General features: G+C 35.2%; 1 pseudogene; it reads right to left on the reverse strand.

Moving 5' to 3' along the window:
- Positions 1 to 1,417: 1,417 nt before the first annotated feature.
- The window catches only part of LOC149267017 (thylakoidal processing peptidase 1, chloroplastic-like), a 53,279-nt pseudogene continuing 40,953 nt past the window's right edge, over positions 1,418 to 13,743 (reverse strand).

Raw genomic sequence — 13,743 nt, forward strand, 5'->3', positions numbered from 1 at the left:
CTTATTATGTTTGATCACATGTAATTTTTGATTGGCCATGCTTAACATGGGCTCATTTCATTCTTCTCATAAATCAAGGTCGAAATCTCAGGACAGTTTCCCATGATGATACATTAGAGTGTAGTGGACCAAAATGATTTTTCCTTATTGGAAAAATGAAAAATATAGGTAATAGAATTTGATCATGAGTAAACAAGTATAAGGAATCAAAGACCAATATTTTTTAATTCCAAAAATATAGAACTAAGTAGGAGTAGGAATTAAATATCCTTGAATTATTAACAACTACAGAATAATATTTGTTTCCAAATATTACATATATTATCAAATTGAAATTCAACTCAAAAAAGGGACTTTACCAATCTTAGTGAAATATTCATGGCCAACAAAGTTACAGATTCGATCCCTACAAAAAATCAGAAAACTGAGTCTTTCTTTGACAATGCTGAAAACAAATGCTCTGTTCAGACAAATTGCAACATGAATTCTCTAACCTCAAAGAAAGGTAGATGGCTGAAAATATGGGGTTAAATTATAGGATCTCCATGGAAGACTCATTGAAAATTGTTAACAACTTAAAATGAGCAATGCCATGCTTTGGTTTGATGCCTTCATCTATGCTTTAGTGGGAAAATTGTAAAATTGTCTTTAACACTCCACACATCATTACTTTGCCCTTCCAGAGGGAAATAGATGACGGGGCTCAATATTTTTCCCAAATAAATACAATAATGAATTAACAATAGAACTTTTGAGCTCTGAAATAATAAAATAATTACATAATTACAGGATACCTGATCATAGACATTAATATAAAATTTGGGGAACCATTTCTAGAGAGCGATGAAAGCGGTTTGGGCTTGGGAAAAATCTCAGTATACATTTTTCACTTATAAAAATTATAAACAAATCACAAACACATAGTAATATGGTTTTACAACTGTCTTTGAATAGTAAAACTCACAAAATTTGTGATTTTCATTTCCAACAAGAATGTTGTCAATACGCAGGCCGTATTTTGATCTTCATTATAAGGCAAAGAGAAAAATAAACAAAATTCTCTTTAGCACTCCACGCATCATGACTAACCTACGCTCTGTAGGTTTTTTATTCAATCTAGTAGTATGATTATTATAAATGGGGCAATGATAAGAACCATATGAAGAATTTATTTTCAATTCAATCATACTGCAGAGGAGACAAAGATCATCCATTTTCAACATCATAATCGTCACATCTTCTCACTGAATGAAGTATACCAGAAATGAGAATCTATCCCTTAAATGGCATCACAATAACTCAGTTGTCAATCTCTGGGCTCGCAAAAACTTATGGCATTAACATCATTTAATTATTTCCCTTTGAATTAAGAATGTTGAAGAGAGACTTGAGAAAAATAAATTCTCCAAATAATTTCTTACTTGGTAGCATTAACTACTACTCTGTAGTATGGTAATATGGTTGTTCTTGTTTGATGAATAATACTTCCAAGTCTAGTTTCATGAACAATACTTCCAAGTCTAGTTAGAGGCCAATAACGGAGTACATATCTCCCTAAAATGTTCTTGACAGGAAGTGGTCCCCCAAAATGGGAGTCAAAACTATTGTTGGGATTATCACCCATCACAGAGACATAGTCTTTTGGATCTCGTTCCACAAAATCACCTGATTTTGCTACTACTCTTTTAATGAAGACATATCCTGCACTATATCCTTTTTCCGGTAAAGTTTGTGGAGCTTTAAATATTAGTATATTAGTCACATTTGGCTTTCTAAAATAATAGGAGAGATTTTCCACAGCGATGCGGTCTCTGACATTGAAGGTTGGATACATGGAGAGGGAAGGAATGTATCTGGGTTCTGCCGCAAACAACTTGAAAATCAGGGATATGAGAACAGACACTGTAAAGGGTCTTTTCATCATCTGAGCTTATATGCACCCACCCAAGAATCCAATTCAATATTTCACTGCCACTCTTATGCTCAACAATCCTCGGCCGTTTATATGTTTCCTTTTACAGCAGGGAATTGCCTTCCCCTCCTCAATCCCCTTGATCATTGTTTCTCAAACTACAAGAATTTATGAAGTTCTCCCTTATTTCAGACTTGGAAATGACCAAACCATGAAAGAATTCATTACAAGGAAGCCATTTCAAGACCTGGAGAAAATGTATCATGGTGGGTGAATTAAGCCTGAACATGGAAGCTCCCCCATCAAAGAAAACCCCATAGACCCAGCCAAGGTAGGCAACGTTGTTGGGGTTTTGATGAATGAATTCAGAGATAGTACTGGAGGAGGACTCTAAGACCACAACAATTCTGGAAAAATTATTTTCCCCAATGATGCACGCTCATCTCTGGTATTATGCATGCCCTTCTCTAGTATTATACTTCTTCCATGATGAACAATACTCAAGCTTGCACTTCCTCAATGTGGCCATGAGCTTCTTCACCCATAAACCATGAAAATGATTGTTCTTCTCATATGAGGGTGGCATGGTCTTAACCTTATTAACCCAAAAAAATTGACAGGGTTTGTTCTTCTCATATGAGGACGATGATGACAATATCTTTCCAGTGCCCTATGAGAGTTTGCAAGCTCCAGAATTAGAAGCAGTGAACAAGACCGGGAAAAAGGGGTATGACCTATGCTCAGTAGGTTATCAATAATTTTTCCTTCTAACTACCTTCACCTGTGATGATCAAATGGCTTAACTTCCTTTAATTGTTTAACATATAACCCAAAGGTACAAAGTGATGACAAGTGGGCAGCATGAAATTTCTTCTCAAAGGGGAATGCCTTACGACGTAAATATTTAAATGTTTAATCCATCAATAATAACAAGTTAAAAGTAATAAAAAATAATATAACTCAATTTGTTATACTATATTTTTGGTTTTGTTAATAAAATTAAGAACAACGTTTTTAGATAAAAGAAAATCATAATATACAAATCACATTAAAATATATAACATGTAAATAATAGTTATATTAAGATTGATTCTATCATATAAATTAAAATAATTATTCGATAACCATATTTAAATTGAATTAAAAGTACATAAAAACATAATACTTACAATAAAATTACAATATAACAAGAATCGTAGCCATGGATATTGACCCCTACTTTAGTATTATTAACTTGTAAATAGGATTTGTTACAATACCATGGGCCAATGCCATAGCTGATCAATACCACATGCCCAAAAAATATAACTCATTTCAAAATCAAAATATTTTGTACTATTTTATTTTAATTTAATTTCATAATATTTTTGTAATTAGGTCTAAAAGCAAAAGGTTATAATTACTTTTGAGATATATCTAAACCCTCCATCCTTACCATTACTAAAAAAAATTCATGGATATTCCATAGAGATTAAATCAAGGTTTTAAAAAAGATAAAATGAGAATAATTATATATATAAAGACGTGAAATTTATATAATATAAATAATATTATTAAAAACCAACATAGATCCATTTTAACTAAGTATATACCAAGTGAAGAGAGGAATAAAATCTATCAAGGTGCAAATATTCCCTGAAGTTTTGCACTTAAAAAGAAAATTGAATCTTGAGTTATTTGATCTCTCTTGGAGCTTGGCATATCCAAAGTTAATATGGATCTATGCTGGTATTCAAACATATAAAAGAACATGAGATTACGTAAATATCACTTATCAATAATAAGAAAGTATCACAACTTGAATAAATATATAAAAACTAAGGTATAAAAGAAAAACATTGGTTCCAGCTTGCTATGGGTGGGTCCTCCCCAAGCTTCTTAGGAAACCTAAAAGAAAATCAAATCAAAAAATTTCAAGGTGTGTTATTTCATTAATAGAAAAATGTCATTATAGGGAATGGAGATATAAAAACTAGAAAATTTTCAAAGAAACAATATCCTTTCCTCTACACATCTAACCTATCATCCTTATGTTGTAGATGTGTTTTCATGCTGTGTACAATTCTATTGTCATTACTTGTCTATTTTGACACATTGGGATCATTTGGAACAAATCTTTCTGATGTCTATTCACAGAATGAACAAGTTCATTTCTCAGATATAATGTAATATTGATAGTTATATTCCTTATATAATACTATTATGCTTTTCTTCCCTGAAAAAAAATATTTTAAAATATAATATATAAGAAAAGTTCAAACAATTAATTGATTTGGCTTTTTAAATTTGTACTAAATTGTCACATTTCAAAATATTTATAAAATCTATAATCTAATTAACTCCCACTACAACAAACAAACAAAATATTAACAAAATTTATAATCAAATTAAGTCCAACTACAACAAACAAACAACATATATGAAATAAAACCATGTTGATTGCAAATAACATTAACATGTAGGTAATAAAGTTATTTCAATGCTTGAAATATAACTATTAATTTATTTTGAGTTGCTCTCTAATTCTTGGATTCTCAAATCTGCAATAGACCTAAGTTCAGTGAGACAACTTTAAAACAAAGAAAACATCTGAAATGGTAAATAAATAAGTTGTTATGTGGTAAGCTCCAAACACATGGTCACTAGCCTAGAATGGAAATGAAGCACAAGGACGAAGGGTACATCTGAGTATGATGGGCATCCACAAGCTAGGCATTGTAGAGCCAGGTAGCATGGTTCTAATTATTTTAGGGGTGGTTAAATCTGGACATAACCAGAGCAGAACTGCGAGACGATTAGCGAGGTAGCGAAGCATATCATGCGGAGCCATGACGGGAAGAGGGAAGATAAGTCATAAGGGAAGGGAAGATAAGAAATAAAAGAAAGAGGTTTTTGGTCGCTGCATATTTTCCTTAATTTTAAAAAAGTTCTTTGATAAAAGATTGTGTTCTTAACGTTGTATGTATATTCAATTTCCTTCCTCACATACGATTAAAATTGTTTTTTTAATATGTGGATTATTCTCACATGCTGCACCTCACTTCTTCATATGCTTATAAAGAATCAATATGAATTTAGTATAATGGCTTTCAGATTATGGTGTAGGATTTGTTTTTTGGGGTTATGTTTGAGAAAATTGGTTGAACCCATAATCTAAGAGGTTGATTATTTTTTAATATAATTTTTGATTAATTATATTTTTTTTTAAGTTTAGGTAATATTTTATTCATTTATGCTTTTCCATATAAAATTTATGAAGTTATTAGTCGAATGAATTAATTATTTTATTTTTTAGATAGATTTGTTTTCCATATTATTTCTTTTTAGGTTTTGGAATGGGTTATTTTTGTTTTTATTGGTGTGGGCTTACTTATAGCTTTTTCCTTGACTATATTTAGCTTTTAATTTTGGGTCTATATTCATTCATCTTCTAGTTATCAATCTAGCATATTAGATTTTCTTAGCCTTTTTTCTCCATAATGTAATATGGGTATCTTTTTCCCTCAAATGAAGTGTAGGGAGTTTCAAAAAAATAGGAGGGCTTTAATGTGACATGAGGAGGATGTTAAGGGAAACCATAACTTGATTTTGGTTGTATCATAGAAAATCAAGGAACTAGAAAACAATGTGTCTATTCACATTATTGCTATAAAAAATTAGGAGGGCTTTAATGTAACATGCGGAGGATGTTGAGGGAAACCATAGCTTGATTTAGGTTGTATCATAGAAAATCAAGCAACTAGAAAACAATGTGTCTATTCACATTATTGGTAGAATATGCACATTAATGTAGTAAAAACGCTATCTCAACAAGGTGGAGGTAGATCAATGGGAGATTCATGTTATTGTAATTAACATATCCAAAAGTAAGGACTTCTGTAATTCAAACCAAGCATAGTCTATTAATGCTAATTTTGGAAATCCCATGGAACCTTGCATAATACACTAGCTTTTGGAGCTTGTAGAAAAAGTGAAACAAGTGTTTGATCTAGTTAAAGAAGTAGAGAATGAAACCACCATTCAATATACTTTATACTAAATAGATATGTATTACAAAATATTTTGTATTTTAGGCTCTTTTTGCATAAACTACACTACTACGTTATTTTCAAACTAAGCTATATTTGTAATGGTTTATGGGCTATGTCTATAAGTTAGCATTTTTTTTTTTTGGTTTATGAACATTCTATTGGGAAATTTTTTTAGATGTACTCATGGTACAAGATTTGTTGCAACCTTTACTTAGTAAAATTCTCTAATTATTGTTAAAAAAAATGTTTTATTATTTGTGTTTTTTTCTCAACTATTTCTTTGTAACCTAAAACATGGTATTGTAACCAAACATTTTATCGAAATTTTTTCTTATTTTATATTTATTTTTATGTTTATTTATTTGATAACTTTTATTCAATATAAAGAGTATGGTTGGTAATGGTTATTCACCCTTAATAAGAAACTTTAGAATAAATTTGCATGTTGTATAATAAAAAATGTGAAAAATTTAAGAAACTCAAACCAATAATAATTTCCCAACTAGAATATGGATGGGTGCCGCATACAAAATGGTAAGGGCTCTAATTCAGACATCTTTCCCACTTGAACTTTCCCTATAAACTATCTTATCATATGATTTCAAATTTATAGGTGCGAAAGAACCTATGAATTTACCTTTCCCACTAGAAATATGCTTCGCTTTCATTTGTATAATCTATCCACCATTCAATTATTTCTGCACATGGAAAAGTTGGTGATATTGTAACAATATAATGGATGAATGATTTCTTTCCAGTCGTGGGCTTTGATAGGTTTCTATGGTTACTATTCATTTGGTACATTTGGTTTTGAAGTGGCAGAAAACGATTCCCATCGTTAATTAATAAAATTAGTTTACCACATGTATGTTCATCTTTAATTCATATTTTGATAGGAATTGATTTTACATGATTGATGGTTGTTCTGAACATGGTTTCTCTCGTATTTAATTTTCTTCCACATGTTTCTTTATTACTAGATTCCTTTCGGTAGTTTCTTTGTTGTTGTTCTTTTGTTTTTCCTTCTTATTTCTACCTTCACCTTTTTGGAGCCGCGTATATATTTTCATGCCACTCATTTAAACAACATAGCACATGAAATATATTACTTGAAGATCAAAATGATTTCTCGCCACACCTTTTTTCAACGATTCAAAGTCAAATTATTCTTTCAAAGTGGGATAAGCTTGCTCTAGTTTGAGTTGTATTTTTCCTAATTCTTCTTAATGTTAATTACTCTTTTTACAAAAGGATTATCATTAAAAATTATGAAAGTTTTGAAGGGAGGATAGGACAATTGTCATAAGTGTTGAAGATAATGGAGAATATGTAAATATGGAGAGGTTTGGTTCAGTAGAGCTTTAGATTAAGAATTAGTTCTTACTTCTTAGGTAACTGTTCTAACTTCCCTAGATGTGTGAATACTATATATAATTTCGATTGTAAGATGATTTTATGTAGAGCGTTCTGCTAGAGGCAGTCTCCAGGGGAGCTCCTCACCTGTGCATTGTTCAACTAATTAATAAAGTTGATTCTTAAGTTTGTTTAACATGGTATGAGAGCTACAAGTTTAAGAGGGCCTGTGAATCTGTGAGTGGGGAGCTAATGTGAAGAAAAATAACGTGGTGAGAAGCCGGAGAAGGAACACATTTTTTAAAATTTAATTCAACGTAATCATCGCTCTGTCTGAAGGGAAGAGGGCGATTACCATCGCAGATTCGAAGGGGAAAACGTGATGATTGCTTCTCTCCTTACAACGATTCGGTCCATCGTTCCCTTATATCGCGGATCTGCAAGCAAAAGTCGTGATGGTATGTGAAATGCGTTTTTCTTTATAACTGTTGTTTGAGATGAGGCCGAGGCAGCTGGCGGACTGCTAGGACTATTGGTAGTGGTGACGCATATCTAGATCTGCAGCGTCGTTTCCGTTGTCAAGAAAAGAGGAGGAGATTTGTTTTGCTATCAGCGTTGGAGGAGACTGCATCCGATCACAAATCGGGCGAAAGAGAGCGCCGTGATTGCTGTCGATCGGTGGAGGTCGAGGAGTCTAGATCAGAGCTACATCCTCGTGTGGAGGCTGAGAGAAAGAGTGGTATGGCCATGCTCGCAAAACCCTCGTGAAGGCCGCTGTTGGAGGCTGCTATCACGAATCGGGTGAAAGAGAGCCCAGATCAGTGTTGCGTGCTCCAGGTACGTGTTGTGTGCACTTGCATCGGAGAGGAGTCATGTTGCAGCGTAGGGGAAGCATGGTTTGAGGTGCCGAAAACGGAAGCTGGAGTCGGATGCCGAAAACGGAAGCTGGAGTCAGAGAGTCGTGCTGCCTGCGTGCTCTTGCAAGTGCGTGTTGTGTAGTGTTGGGTGGAGAAACCTGCATGACCAACAGTGGTGCTACTCCACCTGTCTTTTGTGTGCTGCTCTGAGTGGAGCATACAAATCCACAATCGCCTGCGCTACTCACAAAAGAGGAGGCTGTAATAGTGGTGTTGAAGGCTGAAAATGGTGGTATTCGATAATTGGAGGCCGAAAACTATGTATGGTCCTCACCATTTTTTTTTCATTGGGGTTCAATGCTGTTTTTTTAAATTTTATGGGTGCGGTGAGCCATATATGAGGGCGTATTGCCCAATTGAAGAAAGAGCAACAGTGTAACATTAAAAAAAAAAATTTAATGTTTTGGGATTAAAATTGTTGCATACATTTAATGTTTTGGGAAGACATTTTTTTTTAAAGAAAAGTAAAAAAAAATAAACAAAGGGGGTTTCGATTTTAATCGAAATGGGGTATATTTTTTTTTGAATCTAAAGCTTGTGTTTTGAGATTTCTCTTCTGATGTGGGATAGATCTAGTTTGTTGGAGGTCGTTTTTATGTCAAGATGAACACTCAAATGGCAAAGGCCTATTTGAACGAGAGCAATAAGCTCCACGGTTCCAATTACTCCAATTGGAAATTTAAGTTGCAGACCCTGTTGGAAGGGCAAAACGCATGGACAATTGCAAATGGTGATGAGTTGAAGTCAACTCTAGCTACAGGTGGAACAACAACAACAATCCAAGACTCGGAAAAGAGGGAGAACAAGGCAAAGGTGTTGCTCAAATTGTTTGTGAAAGATTGCATTATTCCTCACATTTGAGATTGTAAAGCTGCAACAGACATCTGGACAACTCTCAAAGACTTGTACGAGATCAAGAACACAAATCGCCTACTGTTTCTAAAGAGAAAGATTCTCTCCATTAAAATGGAGGAAAATGAATCAGTAGCAAGATTCGTCTCTCATATCAAGGAACTGAAGACTAAGTTAGGCGACATTGGTGAAACAATATCAGATACTGATTTGGTCTTGATTACCATGAATGGTATGACTAACGACTATCAAATGTTCATCACTGGGTTGAACGCGGGAGAAAAAGTGCCCAAGTTTGAAGAATTGGCAGGGATCCTAATGCAGTAGGAGGAAAGGGGGATGACCCTAAAACCCTAGAGCTTAGATCTTGCCCTAATGGAAAGAAGAAGCCCTTAAGAGGAAAGAGAAATGCAGCACACAAAAGTGGAGGAGCCCCACAAAGAAAGCCACCTCCATCTGAAGGTATGTCTTCAAACAAAAGTGATTCAAGACCGAAATGCTTTTATTGTGGTAAATTTGTTCATATGGCTAAACATTGTCGGAAGAAGAAGTTTGATGAAGATCAACAAAGACACAAGAAACATGCAGGCCATCTTGCTGATGCAGATCAGAATTTGAATATCATATTTGTTCATATCTGATTCTGCGTTGTCAATTAAGGAGGATGAATCATAAATTTGGTTCGTGGACTCAGGAGCTTCCTCCCATATGATAGGTAAGAGGCAATGGTTTAAAATTTTTAGAGAATCCAACATTGGTACTAAGGTCTACCTTGGAGACAATACAGGGTATGAAATCAAGGGATATGGTGATGTCCATGTCGTACTACCTGATGGAAACATTAGGCATATTCATGATGTTATGTACATACTTGGGATTAAAAATAACCTGATTTATGTATCTAGAATAAAAGATGAGGATCTTAAGGTAGATTTCATTAAATCTCATTGTGTAATTAAAGACATGCTGGATCGGATGAAGTCCATTGCAACATGTGTACGTGTAGGAGGATTTTATAAACTAGATGTCAGAAGTGCGTCACATCAAGAATTAGCATCATTAGCCATGTCTGCAGAGAATCTTTGGCATCAGAAATTTGGGCATATAAACTTCAGTGACCTACTACTTCTTCAGAAAAAGGGTATGATGAATGGCCTTCCAGTTTTAAAGAGTATGCATGTTGACTGTGAAGCATGTGTCCTTGGTAAATTACATAGTGATTAATTTCTTACTATTGTTGATAGGAAGCAAAGGGATATACTTGAACTTGTACACACTAATCTATGTGGGCCAATGCAGACAAGGTTGTTAGGAGGGGCCTACTATTTTCTTATTTTTGTTGATGAATGTACAAGGTTCACCTAGGTGTACTTCCTCAAGCAGAAAATTCATGCTTTTGAATACTTCAAGCAATTTAGAAGTATGATTGAGAAGCAATCAGGAAATTTCATCAAAATTCTTCGCTCAGACGAAGGTGGAGAATTCAAGAAGGGTGATTTCATCAAATACTGTAAAGAACATGAAATATAGCAGCAATTCAAAACACCTTACACTCCTCAGCAAAACGGGGTTGCGGAAAGGAAAAATAGAACCCTCGTGGAGTGTGCCACCAGTATGTTCAAAGGTAAGAATCTGACCAATGGTTTTTGGGCAGAAGCTGTAAACAATGCAATGTATCTTAAGAATAAGAGTCCTACTAAGTGTCTGGATTATAAAACTCCTTTCGAAGCATTGTTTGGCTTCAAGCTTACAATAAGTCAACTTAGAGTATTTGGGTGTAAGGCTTTTGCTCATGTCCCAAAAGAAGATAGGAAGAAGTTAGATTCAAAAGCTATTAAGTTTACTTTTGTTGGATACTGCAGTGAGTTTAAGGCCTATAAGTTAGTTAATCCTTCGACTCACAAGGTGTTTGAAAGCAAAGATGTGGCATTTCATAAAAATGTAGATGATGGGAACCCTGTTCGTAGTGATGAAGAGTGGCATGTGCCTTTATTGTCAGAAGATGGTGATGAAACAGGGGTCAGTGAGTAGCAACAACAATAGTAGCAGGAGAAAGAAGAAGTGGTTGATCAAATTAGGTTTGAAACCAGTCCGCAGAGGGGAGATCAGAACAAGTTTGAAGCCACTCCACCACTCAGAATATCAAGTAGGCACATACAATTTCCATCCAGTTACAGGGATCATGCACTCATTACCGGTACTTTGAACATTGTTGAACCTTCTAATTTTAATGAAGATAGTCAAAGTAATGAATGTAGGGAAGCAATGTAGGAGGAATATGAATCTATCATTAAAAATAATACTTGGGATGTAGTTCAACTTCTTGAAGGAAAACAACCCATAGGGTTGAGATGGTTATGCAAATTAAAGTTTAAAGCCAATGGATCTATAGATAAATATAAAGTTAGGCTGGTCGCAAAGGGGTATTCCCAAAAATAAGGTATAGATTACGAGGAAACCTTCACCCTTGTAGCTAAATTAGACACAATTAGAATGGTTATTGCATTAGCTACTAAACACCACTGGAAAATACACCAGCTAGATGTAAAGTTTTCTTTCTTAAATGGAGATATGAAAGAGGAAGTATATCTAATTCAACCAGATGGATTTGTGATCTGGGTCCGGGTGTGACAAAGGACCCTTCCAAGACCTTTTACTTCTGTGATGTGTTAAATTACATTTTTAAAAGAACATAATTGAATACATTTTCATGTTTTAAAGAAGAGGAACATGACAATAATTAGCACATGAAAGCAAGCCATTTATAATGGAGTTCATTCAGGAGGGACTACGTCTCCGGGCCTCGTTGTCAAGATGGTTTAGGCCGCTGCATTAAGTGTTTGTAAAGAGGATGAATATGTACATGTATGTTATCACGGTCATAAAGGAAATGCCCTCACACAGGAGTGGCTGGTAACCCCTAATACATGTTCCATAACAGGAACTGCCCTCACGTAGGAGTGGCTGGAAACCAATACATGTTCCTATCTAATGACTCAGAGAATCTCTTGTACAAGCTACATAAAGATCTCATAATAACATAACAAAACCATAAATGTACATCTCTCGTCAACATCAACAAACAATATCCCGCATAAAAACATAAAGCACAAGGATCAAATCAACACAATGAAAACTTATAATGATGATTTCGCATCACATCGAGCGAGAATCGTAACACATCCCGTAAGCCATAAAAAGAAGTATAGTGCAACAACAATGTATATACCTCAGCACCATGGATGCGTGAATGATGGGCTACTCTGTTGTTGGCCTGTTGTACCATCAAATTTTGTAGCATCGATCACCATAAAAATGTCTGCTTACACATTGAGTATTAACACCTACAATAGAATATAAGAAGTGGACGAAAATTCAAGGCCTCTGTTGCATAATCTAACACCAACATCAGGTTTGTGTCACCAAGAGGTATAAAATCGACATAAAGTTTGTCTAATTTGGACACTGGGAAAATTTGGCCCCTCTCAAAGTTGCGCTCAAGTATGGTTCCACCTGCCTCTGTTCCCGCTCATGGTTCCACCTGCAAATGAAAACTCGGTCTCGAAAATCGTGCATGTACCTTTGCTGGCCACACTATGAAAATGAGGGGGTTAAATACAATTTGGCGGGCGGATAGTCCAAAGGAGGACCATTGGGCGCGTTGGTAACTTTAGCAAATAGTTGAGGAGAGGTCGGGGGATCAAATCTCGCCCCTCCCGTATTAACTCACATGATATATATTTTTTTATGTTTAAGGTTGGGGGGCAATTTTGGGTGGTCATGCCCCAATTATCGCCGGAGGTTACGTATACAAGGAGGGTGGAGAGGGCGGCGGGGTTGATAGCTTGCGCCCCCACCGTGGTTTGAGTAGGCTCCGGGCTGGTGGGGTCATGGTCGCCCACCCATAATTAAGGTTTAGTTACAATGGTTGAGGGAGGGCTAGCAGTGGTCATGGCCTGTCATCCCATAATTAATATTTTTTTATTATTGGATATGGGGGGGTGGTGGGGTTGGTGGCTTTCCACCCCAAAATTATATATATATATATATATATTTGTTTTATTAAACAACAATTAACCATTTTTGAAAATTCAAAAAATGACCGAAGGAGACAAATTAAACAGGCCACAAATTCGTCTGGAATCTGGCTCAGGTTGGCTAGAATCTAGTGGCCGAATTTTGTCCAAATTGCTGCCTCCTTAACGCTGCCGAGCCACCCAAGTCAACCCTAAACTTTGACTACTCCTAACTTTCGCATACGGACTCAGTTTGATGAACCGTTCACACAGCCACGATCAGGACGATGAGATCTATGAGTTGAACCTGAGTTGATCACAATCTAAGCACTTTCATTTTTGAGCCTTTTCCCAGTCACCAGTGTTCGATGAGCCACCTGGATCAATTTGTTAAGAAAGGGGAAGAGCATTTATTCTAAAAATTAAAGAAGGATTTATATGGACTAAAATAGGCTTCCAGATCCTGGTATGACAAAATAGATTCATTCTTTCTTAAGCATGGGTATATTAGGAGAAAAAATGATCCTAACTTGTATACTGTGTATGATGATGAGGGGCAGATTGTATTGATTTCTTTGTATGTAGATGATCTGATTATGATAGGAAATGCAAACAAACTCATTGAAGAAATCAAGCAGCAGTTATCATAGATGTTCGAAATG

This window comes from Pinus tabuliformis, chromosome 6 (assembly GCF_031772625.1).
Source record: "Pinus tabuliformis cultivar Carrire ecotype Pingquan chromosome 6, CPIR1, whole genome shotgun sequence".
In the NCBI taxonomy this organism is placed as follows: Eukaryota; Viridiplantae; Streptophyta; class Pinopsida; order Pinales; family Pinaceae; genus Pinus; species Pinus tabuliformis.